At 33.3% G+C, this 25397-nt stretch overlaps 1 non-coding gene across 1 annotated transcript; it reads right to left on the bottom strand.

Moving 5' to 3' along the window:
* Positions 1-20163: 20163 nt before the first annotated feature.
* Positions 20164-20291, bottom strand: LOC124534514. Its single transcript, XR_006966745.1, has one exon. It is a non-coding gene; the product is annotated as a U6atac minor spliceosomal RNA (small nuclear RNA).
* Positions 20292-25397: the final 5106 nt, after the last annotated feature.

The raw sequence follows: 25397 nt of genomic DNA, 5'->3' as shown, positions 1-25397 counted from the left end.
TGAAAATCGGATAAAATTCGACATTTGATCTTAAAAAAAAATGTTATCTGATTAATTAATTATTATTAAACAAATCATCATGATCTGTATTACCCCACTGCTGGACGTCAGCCTCCCCCAAGGTGCGCCACAAAGCTTGATCTTCGGCTTTTCTCATCCATGTTCTACCAGCCACTTTCCTTATATCGTCTCTACATTCGCCCCTTACCCTTTGATAAGTTAAACAAATAACATATTATAATTTTAATTATTGATCCTTAAAAAAAGAATGTTACTGATTAATTAAAACACGATGCTAATCGCCAGTTCTGTTACTTGAACTTGACTGACACGGTACCGCGTGTCTAGATATATTTTTAATGAAATGTGAAGATAAATAAAACATAACTCAATTTTCAGTTTTTTAAGAAGTGGCTTACGGCTAAGGCCTCCTCTCACTCTGAGGAGGTTTGGAACATATTCCACCACGCTGTTGCAATGCAGGTTAGTTGAATACACATGTGGCAGAATTTATATGAAATATGCATTTTTCCTCTCGATATTTTCCTTCACCGCTGATTACGAGATAAATTATAAACAGAAATTTTAAAAGTTGAAATTTTTGAAGTTTGAATCCGCAATCATCGGTTAAAATGTACGTTCTAACCACTGGACCATTTCGGCTCATTAAAGTTAGTTTTGGAGATTTTGTGTTAGGATAGATGAAGTTTGTTGACACATGATGTTTAAAACTGTGAAATAAAATGATTGAAATTTCAAATCACTGTTTAACCAATTTGCTAAAAGCTAACTTTGCTTAGTATATTAACTCTCGTTTCTCATGTATTTTCATTGTTTTGTAGTTTAGCAGTAGTTTCTAATTCGCAGTGCATTAGCACGTCTGAACGCATGGCGACAAAATTACTATGTTGCAAATATAAACTGCACAAACGCTTAATTACACGCATAATTCTATCTCTCGCTGGAAAATGGAACAATAGAACGACCACGATGGAAAACATACCTACTTGGAACTATTTCATATTTTGTTTTGTACAATAAGACTAGGAAAACTTACGGTGAGAAATATAATACTCAAATATACGCTAACATTTTTCACAAACATAAATAAATGTTTTGCAATAGTAGCCACGAAGTAAAGAGTTAATATATATGTAGTATGCATGTACTATACATATACCAGAAGTAGAGATTAGCGTTAAGGGGACATCACACGTCACAAGCATTAAACCATCTTAGTCCCTAAACCCTAATATATATATTTCATGATGAAGGTACCGTCCTCCACCTCGGATGAGTAAATGCCACCTGATGGTAACTAGTCACCACAGCCATGGACAATGTCACTGTAATATATTATATATCATGCTATTGCAACACCAACCTTCTTTGAGAACTAAGTTTGGCTGCAAATAACAAAAATATGTTTGTACAATATATAAATATTGTAACATGACATTAAAAAAAGATAGATCCCGCTGAGTTTCTTTCGCCGGTTCTTCTCGGGTCTGAGGTGTTAAATTCCGAACCGGTGATTGATTTTTGACTATCAATAAGAAAGTGTAAACTCTTCCATTTTGAATGAAGATTTTTGACTTTGACTTAGGACTAACCCTTGTCTCTGTAGCTACACTGACTCACTCAACCTATAAGCCGGAACACAACAATACTGAGTACTGCTGTTTAGCGGTAGAATATCTGATGTATAGTAGCTACTTAAACGGGTTTACAAACCAAGAAAATAGATGTTTCGGAAAAGCCCAGACCTCCAATTGATCTCAATCTTTTACTTACATGTACATCAACGTGCTATTAGGAACATTCCACAATAAGACTTATTTATTACAACAAAAGTGAAAACTGCAAATAAATCCAGATTTGAGATTGGACGTGAAATCTTGTCTGTATATCGCCTAGCAAATTCATAATTCTTGAAGTACATTTCTATACGATAATTCAAATCAAACGGAGGTGTTGGACTTTATATATGTATGTATAGATAGTTTATCTACAAACACACATACAATATACAAATTTTCCACCACACATACTTGTTACAAGAAGAAATAAAAAAAGGACTCAACAGAAAGTATAATACTGTTATAAACGAGTATTATTTATGTATTTTGGAGCAATTTCAAATAAAAGTTTCACTTTGTAAATATATGTAATCTGTATTCTGAAATACGAACTTATATCAATGTTTTATTATTTCGTCTTGGAAATTTGAAACTAAATATTACAACCGAAGCTAAACTGATTGGATTAACCGTAGGAATAAGTTACTCTGTTAGCTGAAAGCGAACTTTGAACCGCAAACATGAAAAATAATTTTAAAATGGAATAACAATTCAAGCAAATATAAAAAATGTTTTAGCATATTTTAACCTTACATACACTCTAAATATGATTAACTTTTAACAAGCGACAGGCCGCTACATTGTCCGTTTGAATTCTAAATATACTATTGTAGTAATTACGTTAAACTTTATCTCTTTTTATTGTATTTCTCTCTTGCTCACATTTATAACATTCAGACCTAACGTAAGTATATATATTTTTAAGTATATTTATAAGTTAAAACAGTTCATTTCAAAAGAAGTTTCATTATGAATGCATGGTTTACACGAGGTCAGTGACTCAGAATTTCGGATCGACTCTAACTCGAATATAGTCACTATATTGAAACAGGATTGGACAGTAAGTCACGTGTTAGACAGTCAGACAAAGCTACAAAAAGGTACGTGGACACTCTACGTACGTACTTGGCAATAAACTGGCAGCTACTGCCCCAACGCATTCATAGAACGCCAGTCGCACTAGATTGACTTACTGGCCCATAGGTATCTATATCCAGTACCAAATGAGCGCTGAAGTGGCTTACTGTACTACCTAATTACTTACCACGTATAATTTTTTTGGCTTTATTTGTCATTACTAAGGAGAAGATTTGAACCCACGGTTTTGTGGCGCCTCAAATAGACATACTGGCAGTACATCCTTTACAATAACAGGCCTTTTTATACTACGTTTAGACCATAGCCTTACTTGCGTGTTAGAGTTGGTTGATTTTGATAGGTTATAATCGGAAATGCAAACGCTATCAAGATGATAAAAGATTTTATAGTCAAAACATGAGAAAGAGCCGTCGTAGAAAAATATACAGCTTAGGATCATTATTCGACACCCAATCATTATTAAGCATTTACGCAGTAAGTTACAATGGACATTATGTAAGACCTAATAAATTGTTATTTAACTTTTCATAAGTTGTATGTATATTGCGTTTATAAAGACAGCTCTAATAGATTTTACGTAACTTATGTCCATCCTTGGAGTTCAGAACTTGGTTCGTACTAAATGTAATCAAATTCATATCAGTGGATATGAATTTGATGTGGATATACAGTGATACTGTACAAGCGTAACGTGAACGAGAAATAATGATTATAGGTAATAAAGTAGTACATAATGCACTACCATTGTTTTAAAAGTACTTCTAAAAGACTACTTGGATTTTTTTTGGAAAATAATATGAAGCTATGGTTCAAATTAATTAAGAAATTACTAATATTCCCATTTATCCCTTCTTTTATCTATCACTTGTGTAAGGAGTGGGTACAACAATAGCTTATGGGATCAGGATCGATCCTGCGACTTTTTACAGCACCAGGCAGCCAGTAAACCATTGCGCTATTGACACTTCAAAATGTTTTAATTTTGATTCCGAATGCCGCATATGACGATACTACATTGAACGTGTTCTTCAGAACATATACTCTAATTAATGTAACGTACTTATGTTGTTTCATTCATATTTGTTGAATTCAGTGTGAAATCTAAAGAAATAAAAATTTAATAAATAATAGATTGCCCAATAAGATGACAAATAATTAGGATGATTAGCGACCTTGAGAGAGATCAACCAACTATGGATTGCGATTGACTGATATTGGTAACATACTAAAATTATGTTATACTTGTAGTCGCCCACGACTTTACTTTTATTTTAAGGTGTTAGTTGTTAGGCAAGAAAGTAGCCTATGTTCCCTCTTAGAGTAAGCTTGCTTCATACTTAATTTCATAAAATTGGTTTCAGCAGTTTGGTCATGAAAGAGCAACAGATACGCAGACAGACAGAGTAATTATCACATTTATAATATTAGTGTACATTTTATGAGATTATATTTTACACCTTCATAAAGATATCGCAAAATCTCATTCAATTAACAAATACTTACTGACGCTATCCCTCATTACAACGAATTTAACTAATAAATACGATATTAAACATAATATAATATTACATAAAAAATACACGTATTACATATTTAATACTAGCTATACCCGCCCGCATCGCTGGGCATTAGTCGTAGAAAAATATTTTTTTAATTTTTCATTTAGTAATTAATTACCGATACAATGTACAAATAATTAAGAAATATGCGAGATCTAATCAAATACTTAAAATTATTTCATTTAATATTCGTCAATGATGTTCTCGATAGGCTGCAGATTGGTCATAACACCCATAAACTTATTTATCAAGATCATATCTTCTTTTTTTGGAATCCGGAAACAGATATGATCTATAAGAATGTTTTTGGTGGTGTAATCTCGATGTAAAGTTGGTACGATGAAAATTTTAATTAAATTATATATATCTATAGTCTAGAAAAGATGTATCACACCAAAAACGTCCTCTATTATCCTGTTCTATCAAATATCGATGATATAACATTTACAACCTTGTCATCTGTATGTATCTCGTAAATAAATGTACCCTTTGGCTCGAAGTTTTGATTGGTTGCATCGAATGTAGTTTAATCCTTCGTTCTCGACCATAGCGTACATGTCAACAATGAATTGTTATAACAGTTGACGATACTTCAGATTATGGTTAGATTGATTATCTCTAATTATACGATACGCATAAAAATCAAACTCTTCGATGTCACAGAGCCAGTCGTTAGCTTATTTTGATACAGTCCGAGATGATATCCATCTTCTGCTCGCATAATCATAATTGGATAATCGTAATAATTGTCATACGATTGATATTTTTCAGTGACACCTTGATTGTTTTTGTGTCGCTTAGTGATAACAATACCTCGTTTTGTAATTTCTGTACCGACAATTACAGCTGTGACTTCAGGAGCTATGGAAGCTTTAATACGCCTTTTATGCTCTGCGTTTTATCTGCATTGATAATTACTTTGAATCATTTGTTGTTTCACTATCTAGAGCAGTTTAAGGCATAATCCTAAATATAGCGATGATTTCTCGATTAGTTGTGGCACTGAACATGCATCAAAGATCAATCTTTTCTACGTTGTCCGTGAAATAAATGTCCAGAAATTGGGGATTTTATTTAGATACTGGAAGAAGTGAACCAATCATATGATACACTTTAAACGTAGACGCGAAATTATTGTATTGTACAATATTACTCCAGAAGATGTCATTTAAAAGCATGAATTGTAATTTCTAATATACTGAGGAAAATATTTAGACTCCTTAATAGTTCCCGTAACGTAGGTAAGAAGAGGTTCGGGTGGTTCAACCAGTTGTGGTAAATACATTTTACCAGTGGAGTAGCATATACCAGCAGTTTATTTAGTGTGACAATATGGGCATACTATATTCATTAAACCAATGATCACATCGGGATTCATCTTGTTATCATAATCTATATAGTAATTGAAGGCTGATTTATTGAGATTGGTTCTAGTTCTTGACTTAGTCTTTTTTAATCATTCATCATCTTGGGCAAATTGGGCTTGTCAGGTTTATCAATATCTCTTGATAAAGATGCTTGTTCGAAAATCTGGAACTTGATTATTACGTTGTCTAACTGTTTTGGCAGCTCTTAAAGTAGAAATTCGGATTCTATTTGTTTCTAAACGTATTTCTAGTTGGTGTGTTGTTTCCGTAGCTCATTTGGATGACACTACGCATATATTGTTGATATTCCGATCTTTTGTTTCTTCAATGGCATGATGGTTTCTGTTTATATAAATAAGTTGTTTTTTTTTTTTGGTTATGTGTCTTACGTTTACATTTTATACTAAAGATTCATTGTTATTGGAGTTATGAGTATACTTACCAATTATGATTATTGTTTACTTTCTTATAATCAAAACAGCTAATCACTTCTTCCCATATATGTAATTTATTATAATTATCTAATTTTAAAATGACAATTGTTGTGATTATTTTATGTTTATTGGCATATGGCGGAAATTAAGTTAGTTGTTATGATTTTTGAACAGATTTTCATTTTTTATTTCATATTTTATAATTATCGGTTGATCGGAATATAAATGTATCGTAATACACGTAAGGGCCATCTGTTGGTTATTTTTAACGATACGGATGAAATAATTACTTTCTCCATAAAACAATAGATAAACATACCAATTTTCATAATAATCGATCAAATAGTTTCTGAGTTTATCGATGACACACATGCAAACACATCCTTTTGGCTATCTATGTATATATATTTTGTATGTATAGATAGCCAATGATTTGCGCAAGTACATGTTTTTCCTGTATGCCAATTTTTATAATGATACAGACACACAAAAATTTCAAAAATGGTAAAAATTAAGTCAGTCAAAGAACACATGACGAATTTGTTATGACACGTGTTATTGTGAGTCAACCATAAAAGATAGACATAGGCTGTCGTGGGATATTTGTTGTATAATTTTAAGGAGAACATTTCCGTAATACATGATTTCTGTGTAGCTTTAACCATTAAGGCTAAACACGCGACGGAAGCTCAAAATATGGGGTAACTTTCCCGTTTCTCAGACATTTCCCTTCAATGCTCTGCTCCTATGGACTTTAGCGTGATGAAAAGTATACTATAACCAGCTCAGAAGTATGAAAAATAATTGTACCAAGTTTCATTAAAATCCGTCGAGTAGTTTTTATTTCTATAACGGTTATATGGACAGACAGACAGACAGACAAAAATTTTACTGATTGCATTTTTGCCATCAGTATCGACCCCTGATCACCCCCTGATAGTTATTTTGTAAAAATATTTCATGTACAGAATTGACTTCCCTACAGATTTATTATAAGTATAGATTAAATACATGTATTCAAACAAGCTGACCGTCACAGCAATGCTCATAAACTTTACCAGACCGTAGCAACCGTTTGATCTTTTAATAACCCGACTTCAATGTATAGAACGCGTTTTATTACGATTCAGACATTACACCCTCTAACGGAGCATATCACGTACAGAAACTTCATAGTACTACCAGGTCGTGAACTAAATGAATGAGGATTATTAGGGCGTTATTAACTTCAAATGTAGTCTAAGACTGCAGAGGGAATATAATTAATTTCTGAGCATTTTAAAAGATTTTATGACAATACATACTACTAGTTATGAGCCGAGATGGTCCAGTGGATATAACTGGTGCATCTTAACCAATGATTGTGGGTTCAAACCCAGGCAAGCACCACTGAATATGTGCTTAATTTGTGTTAAAAATTCATCTTTTGCTCGGCTCTGAAGGAAAACGTGAGGAAACATGCGTGTTTCTTATTTCATAGAAATTTGGCCATATGTTTACTGCACAAACCCGCATTTGAACAGCGTGGGAGAATATGTTCCAAACCTTCTCCTCAAAGGAAAAGGAGACCTTAGCCCAGCAGAGGGTAATTTACAGGATGTTGTTATTGTTGTTGTTGTAATGTAGTACATCAGCTAATGTACCGTGAAAGAGATTTTATTTAATTTATTCATGGGCTTAAAAAACAGTTTAGGTAATTTTGAAAGGAAGTTCTTTCACGGCTTACACTAGACTGGTAATCGTGACGGACCCCCAGGCCACACATTTTTTCTTTTTCTTTTATAAATTATAAACGTATTATTTCAACTTTCTTTTTATTTTACTATAGATTCTCATGGGATTTTTGCTAACAATTTTGTCGGTACCAATTATATATTTTCAAACTTGGCTAATTATTTTTATTGTATCCATTATTTAATGCATATCATACAACCCAAAATAACTTCGTTTTTTAAGCAAAGCAAAGTCTGGTCGTGAAGCTTGTATAAGAATAAAATACATAAAACATTTCCAAACAATGATAAGAAATGTTTTTCAACAAACTTCTCGTCGTTCTTGTCGTGCGTTATCAAAGCCGTGCGAGGACAATTTGCTAGAAATTTACCGTTCTTTGTGTGAAATTCTCAGACTAGTTCATGCCAAGTCGCCGGGAAAATTTCAATGCAACTGCCAACACTAAATGAAAATTTCGGTAAAGAGCAGTCGTGGAAAATTGCAATAATCACGTTTATAGTTTTTTATTATCTGAAAAAAGAAATGCAAATAAAAACAATTGTATATCTTTATAAATTTAAACTTGCTTGCCTTCATTACATTTGTTATGATAGAAGCTTCCTAGAGAAATATATTTCCTATAGTTGTGTTGATTGTTACAATACAAATAAAAAACGTTTTAATATGAACTTTACTCATCAGATATTCTACCGTCAAACAGCAGTACTTAGTACTTTTGTGTTTCTTTTTGAGCCGAGATGACCCAGTGGTTGGAACACGTGCATCTTAACGGGTGATTGCGGGTTCAAACCCAGGCGAGCACCGCTTAATATTCATGTGCTTATATGTTTATAAGTCATCTCGTGCTCAGCGGTGAAGGAAAACATCGTGAGGAAACCTAATGTCTTATTTCATAGAAATTCTGCCACATGTGTATTTTACCAACCTGCATTGGAACAGTGTGGTGGATGTTCCAAACATCCTCAAGGGTAGAAGAGGCCTTAGCCCAGCAGTGGGAAATTTACAGGCTGTTGTTGTTGTTGTTTCTTATTATTATAAATACATACAGAGCGTGCCCCCATTCTCCAGACCCGCCACAAGGGTCGAAGTAATATACTTATATTTTTTGCTTATGTGATTTTACTGACGGTGCGATGAACTAAGGTCCCGTGAGGCAAGGGAAGGGCTAAAAGGGAACGACAAACAAAACAATCGAATTTTGATTTATATCGAGTTTCATGTTATGGAATCCCAAGTGAAAAACCCACCATACCCTCGTATATCCTAGGGCACCGGAAAACGACTTTGACAATATCTGTGGGTAGTAGCTACCACTTAACACCAGTTAGGCCAATTATCCCACTTATTAAATGCACACTTATTTGAAACTAGCTATGTATCTCTTGTGTCTATTACAAACAGACACAAGACAGACACATAACTGTTTATAAACACATTGACTAGTTTATTTTTAAAAGTATTAACTCTTTGAAAAGTTTGAAATTACGACCAATGCTAGATACATTTATATATAAATTTTGACACATAAGTTTTGATGACGATACATGAGTAGCTAATAAACGTCATTACAAATCCAATATGGCGGCCTCCCGAAGATGGCTGAAACTGGTTTGAAATTTTACCCACATGGATATGTACATCAAATGAAAGGGTTTTCTGCCTGGAATGCGAAAGAAATAGTCACGTGACCTAAATTCAATATGGCGAACGTCCAAGATGGCGGACAGGTTATTTGAAATGCACCCCCATAATTTTTAGTGCGTTCTAAAACCGTGTTTTTTACTTTTTTTGTACTATTATTTTTGCACAAAACTCTCCATTTGTAAGTTTTAATGCGAGCAAAAACGTGTTTTTTTAGTTTTTTAACTATTTAATATATTTTTTAAGCAAAAGAACGTGTATATATACCATGTTTTATAAGGTTGCTATAAAGAAAAACAGATGAAAATACAAACACAGCGAAAGATAATTCCAACATCGAATAAGCAATGAAAACGGCAAAATATTTACTGTTTCCTAATATTCATTTTGTACATTCGTATTGACAACAGAGAACGATACAAAACTACGACACTTCACTTCATTAAGCGCCGAGCTGAACTCAATCGTAAAAGAAAAAAGTAACGCGCCTCTGCCTCTACCTCTTGAATAACGAGGCAAAACGTTATTAAAAATCCGCTCAATGAGAAAATCTAGCGTTTCGTGAGCTTTTTCACCACCGATTACATATAAGAATACATTGTTTATCCATTTTTTAATTTAAAAAAGTCGCTTATCACTGTCTGGCCCTATTCTATGTATGCTTAGATCTTTAAAAATACACAATGGATATTGGTGCGGTTTTTCTTATAGATAGATTCAAGAGGAAGATTTATATGTATGTATTATACATGCATAATATAGTAGAGAAATACAATTTCGTTTCTAAAGTGATGACGTAAAACGTAGCGGTTTGTATTGTCTGATGACTGAAAAACTGTGAACGTTGTGAGACATTCTGTAGTATAATTATTTACGACATGCGAAGTCGGAGCGGGTCGCTAGTAACTCATATTATAATGGATAGTGGATTTGTTTTCTAATGATATAGATAAGGGAACAGCCAAGTGGGTCACCTGGTGATATGCGGTAACCATCACACGGAATTTGTCCTCAACTTCACAATAAAGCGTTTTTGAATTGTATAAATTTAAATATTACCACAGTTTCGGAAAGCAGCCTCCAGCGAGAACAAACTCGCATAGCAATCAATCCACATAGCGCTACCAAGATTGCAGCTAAGATGTTATGTATCTTGTTTCACGCTGGCTCAATCGCCCTTCACAGCGGAAGACAACAACACTAAATTTTGCTGCTTGGCGGTAAAGTTCCACTAACTGTATCGCCAAGCACGAATATTTATCCGCGACGGGTTTGCACAAAGCCCATCGAGTATAATAATAGTTGCATTAATATTTTATCTGTATTAAAATAAAAAAAATAACTACTATATTACAATGATAGTATGTTTTCAAAATAAAATTATCTTCATTTATTCATAAATTCTAATTGGATACATTTAAAACAAAGTATAAAGAAAAATACACTGCATATGATCAGGTGATAATATACGAGTAGTCCCATATTATACAAGGGACAAACATCAAAGTTCCCAAGGCTGGAAGTGCATGTAAGGAATGATTAATATTTGTTCGAGGCCAATGCTTACATTCAGTGGTGACCACTTACCACCAGGTGGTATCGACCATTTGGTTGCCTGCCCTATCGAAATCATAAAAAATAAACACACCTCACTTTTATAATATATGTTTAAGATTAATATTTTAATAATGCATTAAAAAACCAAATTGGTCTGTCTATATCTACATATATCTATGGTTTAGAAATACCCAATATGTGAATGTGTACCAGCCTTAATGAAGTACTCAATTGATAGTTGTTACAGAGAAAAAAATCTCCGATCTTCGTAAATAGGCTTCGCAATCAATCGAGTACAATTCAATGCAAATCCATGGCGGAAAATTGAAACTTAATCCCTCATTCTTCACTCGGAACTGCTTAACTCGTAATAATGCCACCGTGGACCGCTTCAGTTACGAGACGGGAATTATGCGATTTGTTCACATTTGCAATTTCTTCTTTTATTGTCAATGTGGTTTTTAACACAGATTATGACAAATGAAACTTCAACATAATTTCCGCACATGATTAATCTATACATATAATAACTTTGGAGTGTCTGTTTGTAATTTTAAAATAGCCCTTTTCTACTAAATGCATATGTACTCGTATTTAAATACGTTACTTATACCAAAATAATATTTTTAACATTTTTTGTCGGTCTGTCTGTTTGTTCCGACTAATCTCTGGAACGGCTGAATCGATTTTGACAGGACATTCACTGGCAGATAACTGATATAATAGGGAATAACTTAGGCTACAATAATATTTCTTTTTTGTTAAATTCAAACGCGTACAAGGTCGCGGGCACAGCTTGGAATAAATATAAAAATTGAATATTGAATAATTGAAGTTGCTAAAACACTTGCTTTATGGATAATCAGAAGTAACAATGATACTACAAACACCCAGATCCAAGATATCATAGAAAAATAATTAACTTTTTCTACATTGACTTGGCTGGGAATCGAACCCGGGACCTCGGAGCGGTGTAACCATGAAAATCGTTGTACATACTCGACCACGGAGGTCGTCAATGATTAATAATAAAAATAATGAATTAACAATATTGTATATTTCGATACATCATGTGTTGAACTTGGCTTCTCTTCTATACACTTTCTTCGCTGTTTAAACACTAATTATGTCACAAATTAACATAAGGCTCTCTGTAACTGTGTGTCTGTGTAACGTCAATTTTCCTTTATAAAATAATAATTGAAACAGCTCCTAAGAGTCTATATTCATCTATACCAATATTATAAATGTGAAAAAAAATCTGTTTCTTTGTCCCTCCTTACCTGCCAAACCACTGAACCGAATTTGACGAAATTTTCTACGAAGCAAACTTTTTTTGCCTAACACATGACAATCAACACCCTAAAACGCGCGCGAAGCCGCTGGTTACTATTAGAATGTACCATTTTTATTAAGGGATGCGCATTTGAACAATGTCATCAACACTGTTTCCATTTACAGAACTAAAGAATAATATTTTTGACTTAACATGTAACGCACACTGGAGATCTTTTTATATATTTAATGAGGAGTCGGGCATCAGCTCGTTATCAGACATCATGTTATTCAAAATATAAGTCTAGTCGTTCACGTTCGTAATATCTTTCTTTCGATATTCTTTGAAATGTTCCTTTTTTTTCTCTGTCATGTGTATTACGTCATATCCACGTCGCCAGTACGTACGATAAAAAATAAATAAATCTTAATTAAACTTTTTGACGCTTCGACATATTTTATTTTCAATCACTTATTTCATACCTTTTAGTTATGTAAAGATAGATCGCACATTATAGATTTCTAAAATGTGCGATCGCTTTAATTCTTCAACTCGCTAATGGAAGGAGCTTGTGATATAAAATACATAAAACTTATAAAATATTGTACGTGAGGAATCCAAGTTCGATAAAAATGAAATTTCACTCCTCTCGCGACTGTAGGAGAAACGGTATAAAGTACTGTCTCACGGTTTGCGTTTATTTTTATTGCAGCCTGAGAATATTCTTAAGTTTATTGATGAACTAGTTGTGCAGCTGGCCTGGCTCGCACGATTTTTATACATGTATTTTTTCTCTTCAATGAGTTTTCTATTAGGGCAACGCTCTTTGTCAATTTATTGTGTTATGTTTGTACACCTTAAAAAAATCTTACTTTTAAACTGTTAAGGAAAGATTCATTTTATGAATATTGAAGAAGGTTATTCTTGACAACGCGTTTTATAATGTTCCCAACACAATCGACTCCATAACATAGTATAAAACAAAGTCGCTTACTGTCTGTCCCTATGTATGCTCAGATCTTTAAAATGCAACGAATTTTGATAACGTTTCTTTAATAGATAGAGTGATTCGAGAGGAAGGTTTTTGTATATAATACATGGATTAATGGAATATAATAAAGAAACACTGATAAATTTAGACGTTTCTTATGTAATGTCGTAAATAAACAAATTCTGTGAAATAAGAATATTTAGCATCACTATTGCACCCTTGCGAAACAGGGCGGGTCGCTAGTTTATAAACCGTAAAGCTATTCGAGCTTGACTAAGTAACTTAGCAAAATTAATTCATAGATGTCTTTTTCGTCTTTACTCGATGATTTAAAAATCAATTAAATGTATAATTTAATTCGAAAATAAAAATAGTCAAAATCAAGATTTGACTTGTCACTGTCATTAGTTCACACTTCTCCAATTTCAGAAACATTGGACAAAGTTAAACTTTGCTAATCTATACGCCCTTTTCGCCGTCTACCAAGGACCATGACTGTTCAGATTAAAGTTAATTTGACTTCAAAACTGATTTTGTGAAAGGAAAAAAAAAATTAATTATTTATTACGTATGTGTTTAATAAGAATTAATACGTTGTTAAAATTAAACTTCGGTACAGTTATTGTACAACAACTTATAGCCAATAAAACCACTGTTTAAATGCATATACAATTTTTTTCTGTCTTTTATTTTGTTCCAGCTAATCTCTGGTTTTTTAACAGGATGGTGAGGATTTTTTAGTAACATAGCTGATGTAATAAGAAGTAGCTGAATTTTTAGAATTATATATAAAATAATAATAAAGTCTGCAATGTTTAGGATCGCATGCAGCCCTCGCGCATTCCACCACCCGTCACGTTTAGTTAGGCAAAAGCTACCGAATATAGAATAAATAACTAAACAATAAAGTTTTTGTTAAATTCAAACGCGCAAGAACTGGCGGGCACAGTTGATTAAAAAAAAATTACCAAGTAAGTTACACACACAGTTACTGTTGGATTGACTGATGTATCTCTTTTTTATGACTTTCATTTGTGCCAAGAGGGCACTGATTATTTCACCAATGTCACGTGCGACGGAGAAGACACGATCGTTGTCGCTACAGTTTTTGAAGTGGCCAACAATACATAAAAAATAAAATTTTAACTGTTTATTGTTATATTTGGAGTCGGTGTCAGCCAATAAAACCCTACAGTATATCTATCAAAAACAATACGAGAATACTTTAACAAATATGTTTTTTACAAATTACCTTTTACGCAATAATATACTGGATCAATCAAGGGGCTCGTATCGCTTCTTTCTTTTGATTGTTGGGGCAAGGGCACCGTAGCTGACACCGGCTCCAAATATACCAATAATTATAACTACATTATATAATCGTAAATCGACTTTTAAGTAGTCTAATATTTTTCATTTCATTTTACCTAGGAGGACTCTAATAAATATGTAAAATATGCAATTATTTTTTATTACTTTTAGTGCATTTTTATTTGTTTTAAAATAGTGTTTTATTTGAAGTCGGTTTTTCTTTTTGTTAAAATTTTATTTATTTTTTGATTTTAAGTGAAACTGATGTTGACTAACTATTTTTTTTTAATTTGGATAGATTAAGCGTTTCGTTTATATGAGTCAGAAACTACTTCGAGGCCAATTTCAAAGGAAACTTGCGAATAAAGCAAAAATAGACTTTCGAAAATGCGGATTTAATACGTCATGCGGCGTAAACCACAAGGATCCCTCGAAAGAGCTGTAATCGACCTCAGCAAAAAAACTTTGAAAAAGACCAACTATATTTCGTACATCATATGACATCACATCACATACACAAAAATTGATTAAAGATAGTAAGAAATTCTGCCCCATATCGCACCCTAACTGTGAGCCGTATAGGAGTTCCATCACTACATAGTATAAAACAAAGTCGCTTTCTCTGTCCCTATATCTTTAAATCTATGCAACGGATTTTGATGCGATTTTTTTTTTGAAAGATAGTGTGTTTCAAGAGGAATGTTTGTGTATATAATACATGAACAATATAGTAAAGAAACTCTGATAATTTTAGAAGTTTGCGATGTGATGTCGTAAATAAACAAATTCTGTAGTATATTTAGTATCAGTATTGCACCCGTGCGAAGCCGGGGTGGGTAGCTAGTTGATTATAATATTCGACTATGATAATTACATAAACATAACCACATTACGGAAGGTGACTCAAATATCCAAATAACCTAGAAATAAAAGATTCGACAGAATATCGCTAACGTGCTCCTCAGAATTGTTCCGCTCCCTTCCGTTCCGCTACTTTGTCATGGATCCTGTGCTCAGAACCTTACCAAACTTTCACCAAATCACCCTTGAAGTATATATTTTATAATAAAAAAAGAATTATCAAAATTGGTTAACGTGATTTTCAGTTATTCACCTATTTGTCGCGCATATGCATAATGCAAATTTAAGACTTATGTCGTTTTCATACGGATACCATCATCGGAAAAAAATTAAAAAAAAAATGGGACCCCACGGGAAGCACTACCTTTCAAATAAAAAAAAATTATCAAAATCGGTCCACCCAGTAAAAAGTTATGAGGTAACAAACATAAAAAAAAAAAAAAAATACAGACGAATTGATAACCTCCTCCTTTTTGAAGTCGGTTGAAAAGGAACACATTGGCTGGGATTTAAACTCGTTCTCGGCAGAATAAGCTGGAACCGGGAACATTGTCATAACTTTAATTTTCATTACTGTAACTCTGTATATATTCTTTGCTTAATTTGAATAAAGAAGAACTATATTAATTAATATCAAGAGTTATATTTTAACAATTAATTAACAAAATAACTTTAGCTTATACGATGGAGAGTGCGGTCGAGATTGCAGGGTTAAATTAATTTTAAGGGCACAATAGTAGTAGACTCTTTGTTAACCTATGAGCTATCATCTAGTAACATCATTCGCTTATCCGTCAAAATCGAAAATTATTAAAAATGGCCGTTACTTTATTTGTTGCTTCGATTTTAAAACCCGTCCGTACAACCGACTCATCATCAGTGGCGGATTTACAAATCTGCCGCTAGTAGGCTATTAAAGTTTTGCCGCCCTTCATTTTTATCACAACGTTTATGATTTGTGTTCTATCGTCCTCATTACGTCGGTTTTTTCCGTTATTAGTATTATTATAAACTAGGTGATATTTGTGTCGGTTACTAGATTATTTTTCCAACCCGCTATGTAGTGACGAGTATACGGATTACGGACGTAATGTGTATACATATAGATATAAATATATTTTTTAATTTCTCTAAGATAATAACAAATTTGGACTAAATTTGCCGCCCCTCTAAATCTGCCACCCTAGGCTCCGTAAATCCGCCACTGCTCATCAGATATTCTATTGCCAAATATTATTCAGTGTAACTGCAAGCACATGTGACTTAACATCTTAATTCCCATCGTTGCGCATTAGCGATGTAAGGAAACAAAGTCACTTTATTAAAATAGAATTATACATGTAAGTAATATATCTTGCTTAGAAGTCAACAAGTATTAGATCCGCATTTTATCATCAATATTATCTTGTATTGAATGATATGTCTTCTTTACCGACGTATTTTTTTACGAATGATTTGCATTAAACGCCAGTAGTACTACACTTAACTACATCACAAAACAAAAATTATAATAGACAATATAGCTCATCTACTAATGCCCTGATTAACCAGTTGATAAAACATGTGGAGCCGAGCTATAGATCAGGATCGTAACCGCGCAAGGACTATCCATCAACAGAGTGGAACAACTAATCGGGCAGAGATCTTCGGTAAAAGATACAATACTGAAGCTGATCACTTATCTGATTCAGTAACCGAGAACTAATGATTTGTAAAGTATTTCACAAAAAAATATAGAATTTAATATACCAAAAAGTCATAAGCGACGTTGACTATATTACGGGTGTATGCTGATAGTAAATATACTACAATTTTTTTCTTGTTTCTTTACTATACTGTCCATGCCTTATATATACAAACCTTGCTCTCAAATCACCGTATCTATTAAAAGAACAGCATCAAAATCTTAGCATTCATAGGGCTAGACAGCGGTAAATGACTTTTTTTACTATGTAATGATAATGATGATAATGATTCCACTGTAATGTATTTATATATTAAGATTATCTCTGATGTAAACCCCTACCTCATTTTATCTCAATTTCTTTCCTTTATCTTAAGAATGCCGATCTTGTGCATCTTTCTTGAACATTAGTGTACAATAAAGAATATTTTGATTTGATTTGATTAATAAAGTAACTGCATGAGAACATGTCACCATAAATTACATACGAAGTGACGTTTTTCGTGGTTGAATACGCCGGTTTTCATGGATACGCCCCTCCGAGGTTTCGGGTTCGATTCCCGACCGAATCAATGTAGAAAAAGTTCATTAATTTTCTACGTTGACTTGGTTCTGGGTGTTTGTAGTATCGTTACTCTTGATTTTCCTGAGTAATTTAGATTGGGATCAGAGTAATGTTTATGATGTTGTCCAATATTTATAACTATTTATACCAAGTGAGTTTTTACTGAATAAGATTAGTGTAGATTAAAATAAACAGTATACATTTAAAAATGTCCCACGATGCATCCGTACGTTGCAAGCATGCAGAATGGATCCAATATCGCTTAGAAACGTAGGGCGCTAACCCAATAGTGTCAATCGGAATGTCTAATAACATTCAGTGAAACCAGTTCATTCATGGTCACGGGAAATACGCTCTTATTGCTATAGCTAAATGAACGTTATTACGATAATACATATAATATCGTGATGATTATCCTTAAGTACAGTTCTAAGGAAGTATAAGCCATTCATAATATTAATTGGAAGATTTTCTTCATCACAAAAATCGATAAGCTTTCAAAACACACATTAAGTATTATCGAGTGTTATCCGTGCAGCCCAAAATGTAAACACTTACGATACAAAATATTTAATTCTTCGTCAGGCTCTTAGTGACCAATAGGGCACGGAATATTTTCCTATGTGAATACAGAGGACAAAATTGAGATTGCCATAAAATAAACAGAAATAAAATTATAATAAGATATCAACATGACCAGATGTCCACTTTAAGTGGAGCTCGCTGACAATATTACTTTTACTGACAATCTTCAAACTCAAGGCCGATAATATAGCAGAGAACGGAGACATTTTTGCTCTAGGTGCTTCTCTAAACCTTGATCTTCTAACATATGTCTTAAGTCTTTTGAACGTATAGCTTTAAATGAATAAGACTCCCATATATGACATGACTACCTCGAGGTTCTATGTGTAAAAAAAGTCTGTCATATTGTATACAAAACAAAGCACACCGCTTAAGGGCGTATTTAATATGCACAGGAACAAACGCTTAACGAATTGTTTGACTATTCCTTGTTTGGTTTCTCTTACGTTCTGTAAACATTATATTGCAATTGTTCACAACCTCGACATAAAATCCTAGGCGTTTCATTGTTTCTATATTTAAAAAAAGAACGCCTCCACTGACTTTTTTTTAAATAAATTTAGAACGGCATACAAGCATTTGCTTGGCTAGGCCCATATAAACTGCAACGTATCTTTTACTATAATATTTGTGTTTATAATTCACGTCATGCTTGGCGGTGAAGGAAAACATCGTGAGGAAACCTTATGTGTCTAATTTCATAGAAATTCCGCCACATGTGTATTTCTCCAACCCGCATTGAAATGCGTGATGGAATATATTCCAAACCCTCTCCTTAATGGGAGAGGGTTTGGAATATCCGCCTTATCTCAGCAGATGCAAGCTCATGCGTATTAGCTTCTACCATGTGTATTTCGCTAGCAGCTTGTTTAATTATTAATCATTCAACTAACAGCCTAGCCATTTTGCTAAACAACCCCGTTCAACCAGCATCCTGATTGGCTTTTGCCAATTCTACTAAGGCCTGAATGACTATTCAGCTGAATAGTCATTCAGGCCTTTGATTGATCGGCACGCTTAGTAAAAAGGTTAGACTGTTCATTGAATGTCTAATTAAGATACCTGTGACATATTTATAAAATAACATGCATGTAACTGGTAACTTCCATCGACACTGCGTGTCCGCGTATCTTTATTCATTGTGTATAATATTTTTAGTATATATGTGTTATGTGTATATTATGTATATTATTATATGTTATATACATTATATAATTTATCAAAATTATTATACCCCTTCCCAAATTTGTTTCACAACCAGTCCTGTGCCCAAAAGTTTTCTGGAAGAGATCGCAGTTTTAGCGATAAGGCCTCCTATTGCAGACATGAAACTGTTGAATATTTATCCTTAGGTATAATGTAGCATTAAGTGTTGGTGCAATCAAATCAAATCAAATGAAAATAAACTTTATTCAAGTAGGCTTTTACAAGCACTTTTGAATCGACATTTTACATTTCACAAGTAAGTAAAGCTACCTCCGGTTCGGAAAGTAGATTCTTCCGGGAAGAACCGGCAAGACACTCAGTAGTTACTCTTTTAAAAAATACAAAGTCATGTTAGTTAAATACAATTATTTAAATTAATTTATCCTGCTTAGAAGTCAACAGGTAGAACAGGAAGTCAATAAAGCATAAATACTCTCATACTCCTAAAATTTGGGAAATCTATCACAATTGGTATAGAGAATTCGCGAACATGAGATTCCTCCACATATATATTCCTTTAAAGGCGATAAAAATACATTTTATCACAAAAATCATGTGTTCGTGAAAACTAGAACTTGCTCAGATTTTTCATACATAGATAGTATGTATATACCAATAATTTAAGGACAATGAAGGGCGAAATAGCGAACTACCAAAAAAATCTGAGTAATGACTTAAAAATGTCGATTTCTTATAAACATCACACAACTACGTATAGACTGACCGAATGCCATCCATCCTTGTTAAGGGGACTGCTAACCGTCTCTATTTTCAATAGACACGACGAAATACCTTCCAAACAAAACATTGAAGACACAATCCCAAGATCAATAACAACCCTAATCTAAGGAAGATAAATGGACAGTCCAATTCAAGGCAGAAGTCATCATGTACCGAAAATGTTTGTAGCAAAAATATTGAAGCACATTATAATCTATATTATTAATTTGACGAGCTCCGTGGTCAAGTAGTATGTACACCGATATTCATGGGTACGCCACTCCGAGGTACCGGGTTCGATTCCCGGCTGAGTCGATGTAGAAAATGCTCATTAATTTTCTACGTTGTCTTGGATCTGGGTGTTTGTGGTACCGTCGTTACTTCTGATTTTCCATACAACACGTGCTTTAATAGCTACTTACATTGGGATCATAGTAATATATGCGATGTTGTCCAATATTTATAATATTTATATTGTTATTATAATTATGAAAGTAACTCCTGTCTGCCTGTCGCTCATTCTCGACCAAACTGCTGAACCGATTTTGATGAAGTTTGGTATTAAACAAAGTTGAATTTCAAGAAAGAATGTAGACTACCTTTTTGCCTGACACATGACAACAAAAAGCCTTCAAAGCCGCGTTCAACTACTAGTTTAAATATATATAAGAGATAAAATACAACAAAGACATTACATATTCGGAATAATATACATTATTCATTTCACGTATTTATTACAGATGTAATGTAAAAATATTTATACTTTTGTCAATTTAATTTCCAATGGTATTCATTTAAGCGTCTCCATCGAATGACGAAGTGCGGTTTGCATTTCGTTCATGAAATATAAATATTTTAAATTACAAGCAAGCTGTAAAACGTTAATTAAGAAATATTCATTACATTTTTTTTTATTTATATTATTATCATTACATACTATAAAACAAAGTCGCTTACTGCAGTCGGCCCCTATGTATGCTTTATATCTTTAAAATTATGTAACAGATTTTGATGCGCTTTTTTTAATAAATAGTATGATTTGACAAGGATTTGAAAAGATTTGACAGATTTGATAATTTTCGAAGTATCTAATGTGAAGTGATGTCTTAAATAAACACTTTCTGTAGTATATTCAATAACAATATTGTGTAATAATTATTATTGTGTAGTAACATTATTTAACTGGGGAGGCTGACTTCGATATTGAAAATAACTAATTAAGAAGTTAGCCCTATTGCATTCTATTGTTATTGTATCTCGACATAATATATGTCAAACGGAAATATTTCGCTAAATGACCATGTGCCATATGGTTCCGAAAAAAACCCTCCAAAACTATACCATTCGGGCTCAGGCTATCCCCTAGTAAGAGAACTTCCTGAACTGCATTTTCCGATCCAAAATATCTACTCAAGGAATCGTCTGCTTAAATAAACTAATCCAATAATCGTCTATAAATTATGACACAATTAGAAAAATCAATTCTTGTTTTTTTATGTTATAGGGGGCAAACGAGCAGGGGTCTCACCTGATGAAAAGTGATTACCACCGCCCATGGACATTTGCAACGCCGGAGGCTTGCAAGTGCGTTTAAGGAAGGAGCACGGTCTTTTCTTTAAGGTTCCCAAATCAAAGCTGGTTCCACAGGGAACCTCCCATGCGAGGTAGAAAATGAAATTTAGTCAACCAAGAGATCGATAGTAGGCTTTGTCAAAAACAACTCGCAACAATACAAAAGCTCTATATTGATTTTCAGCGTATTATTCTATCCAATGATAATACAGTACAAATTTTATCCAGAGTAATAAAATTATATCCATTGAATAATCAAACCGGCGAAATCCACGTGCACGATGACGCGGTCATCGGTCGTATATATAATTATAAATTGAGTATAATGAACTTATAGTCGCTTCGTCAACACAACACTGACGGACAAATTAGCAAGTAGACCGCATAGCAGTTAATTGCGTTTCTAAATAATTCATGCTAAAATGCGCTTGTTTGCGATTTTCAACGAGAAAATTACTTTAACGACGCGACTTATGCTAATTTTGCAATGAAATGATAATCAAATGGAAAAAGGTGTAGATGGTTTCATTCTGATTCATTAAAATTATTTGAATATTTAACGTACTTTTATTATAAAGACGCGTTCACGATTAATATATTTTAGATGTCAACTACGGCATCAAGTCAAAGTAAAGTCGGCGTAAGAAAAGGTTCGTCACCTTAAGATCTATTTTCGTGTGCTCAGTATGAGCGATAATCTGCTTTGCCGATCGGGAATGATATTGCGTCGCAATGATTTGATGTTTAGATTCAAAAGGAACTAAGGGCTTAAGACTTGATAAAGGAATGATTTCGAAAACTGACGAAGGTTTTCTTACTCTGACTGTACAATTAAGTTATAACTTGCTTGATACTTATGTTCTCATATTAAAAAAACGGGAAGGATGGTCGGATGAGATTCTGCCATAAATATCTATATCTGCTAACCCTAAATCTTAGTAAAATAATTTAAGTGTGCCATTTAAAACTCTTAACTTGACTATAACACCCACTGTATTCAATTTCATTATTTACAATTCACTAAATACGACCCGCTTGTGAGAAAAGAGGGGGTGGCTGTCAAATGTTAGGTTCCCTATATCCTTTTTTTGTAAACTCTTGACAAAGTAATATATATGTAAATGTCATGGTGATCACTTAAACATAATAAAGTCGTTTCAAACGATCGCGCATTTTTTATATACTATATATACTTAGCAATGTCAAGTATTGCTGTTTGGCGGTAGTGGGTGGTACCTACCCAGGTACCTTACCACCAAGAAAAAACCCTTTCGGCTCCGTACCATAAGTTTCAAAAATATATACTTGATTCTTTATCGTTTATAGAATACAGAATAGAGTTAATGCTTCAAAATTTAAGGGATAATTTACAAACAAGTTTTAAAAGCCATACCGAAGAGTCAGAGTTGTGGAAGACCAGGATTATTAGCAATTATATAACATCACGTTTAAAGAAGCGTTAAATTAATAAAACTTACGTAACCAATATTAAATATCAGCGAAACCGGACCGCCCATTGACCGATTAAACCTAATCCATCAGAATTAATTCAATAGAGGTTCTGTATAATGTAAACAATGGAATATGAATGGAAAAACCGTTCGTTCCATAAATATCGGCGTAAGAATGGCCGTGTCGATAAAACAATGAATTCGCAAAATATAATAATTTTCAAATTTGGAATGATATAAAAATTTTATATACATAGATTGATTTATTCGTTTATTATTGGACAGAGGTGGTCCTGCGGTTTGGACGCATGGATATAGCCGATAATTATGGGTTTAAAACAATTATTTATAATTCATCTCGTGCTCGGAAAAGGAAAGATATCCTGAGGGAACCTGAATGTATCTAATTTCAGATATTATTCGAAGCAATGCTGTCTGTTGAATAAGCTTCAAACTTACTTTTCATACGGCGAGAAGGCTTAGCCCAACAGAGGGCCATCTATAAACCGTTATTTAACTTCTTCAGGTTATTTATAGAGGAAATGAGGTTAATGTGATCAAGAGTAATTTGTAATCCTTTTAGAGAAAAATATTTAAAAAAATACCTTTATTTTTATCATCATCGTCATTATTCGGTTAAGATGCACACGTTCTAACCACTGGGCCTTCTCGGGACTAGGTCATTATATATGTTCTATCAATATAATATAAACTATCAAATAAATATATTCTATCAATATAAACGGCAAAGTTAAAAATGTCTGCGGAATTTTATTATAGAAACGGATACCTTGCCCCAAGAAGGATTTATTGACTTTGCGGAGTCGGAAACTTGGCGTTATAAGCTTATCCTTACTCCTAGTGCACATACAATGATTATCACTGATTTTATCAAAGTGATCAATGTTACTGTGAATAAACATAATATTGTTATAAATATATTGCTACGCAAAGTATCCGTGTGTCAGTCAGTCTTCTAAAAAATTTTTAATCTACAATCTACATCAATTTATTTAATCGAAATTACAACTAAAAAAACTGTAATTATACGGCATCGCTTTTTTTCTTGCATTTTATATTAAATTCCGTCCAATATAGGTTACAAGATATTAATTCCACTCAGATAGATTCTAACTTATATTTTCCTTTAAAAAATATTGTTATTTTCGAAAACGCGACGGAATATCAATTCAGAACATTCGCCCGCCGTCTGTAATATGCAATTCTAATATCGGTTCGGTAAAATAAAAGACATCAAAAATTTATATTACAATTCCTTCTCTCGGATCGCATTGTTGCATAATTTTGAACGGTGACGTATTGTTTGAACGATTTTTAGTAAATTTATATTAGGCCTTAATAAATAAATTATTTTATTCACATTATTATATGATGTGTATTTTTCGTGACGCTTGAATCGATGCACATTCAACTTATTCCTATAGTCGATCTACTACGAATTATATATATGTATCACTCAATTGCCAAACATAATACACATATATTATACACATATGAATGCAAAGTAACGTTCAATCAAATTCTGAGAGTAAGAGGCAATCTGACAGGTCTATTCTGTATCAACTCGGAACTCGTAATGTTAACTCTGCAAATTTCTAAGCTCCATGCTATTGCTGTAAATTTCTTGAAAGAAAAACTCAACAACAACAAACAAAAACAACAGCCTCTAAATTTCCCACTGCTGGGCTAAGGCCTCCTCTTCAATCGAGGAGAAGGTTTGGAGCATATTACACCACATGAATTTACATGTGGCAGAATTTCGTTTAAATTATATACATGCATGTTTCTTCACAATGATTTCCTTCACCGCCAAGCATGAAAATTCAGTATTGCATCCCTGGATTTGACCCCGCAATTATCGGTTAAGATGTACACGTTCTAATTACTTTTTTACAAAAAAAATCAATACCTCGTATTACCTCCGTCTCTTTAGCAATTATGTGCAACCAATATGCTTATAAAAGTAATTATAAAAAATACAGTTAAGAAATTAGTAAACATATTATACAAGTTACAATTATAACTAGAACAATACAATACAAATTATGATCGCGTGGAATCGTAGCATTTCCCCGTTGAATTGCAATTCCGATTCTCTTTGCGGAAAATATCCGCCTGACCTCC

The sequence above is a fragment of the Vanessa cardui genome, chromosome 12 (genome assembly GCF_905220365.1).
Source record: "Vanessa cardui chromosome 12, ilVanCard2.1, whole genome shotgun sequence".
NCBI classification, from domain to species: domain Eukaryota; kingdom Metazoa; phylum Arthropoda; class Insecta; order Lepidoptera; family Nymphalidae; genus Vanessa; species Vanessa cardui.
The sequence above is the reverse complement of the archived record's forward strand: the minus strand, read 5'-3'. Positions and strand labels throughout refer to the sequence as shown.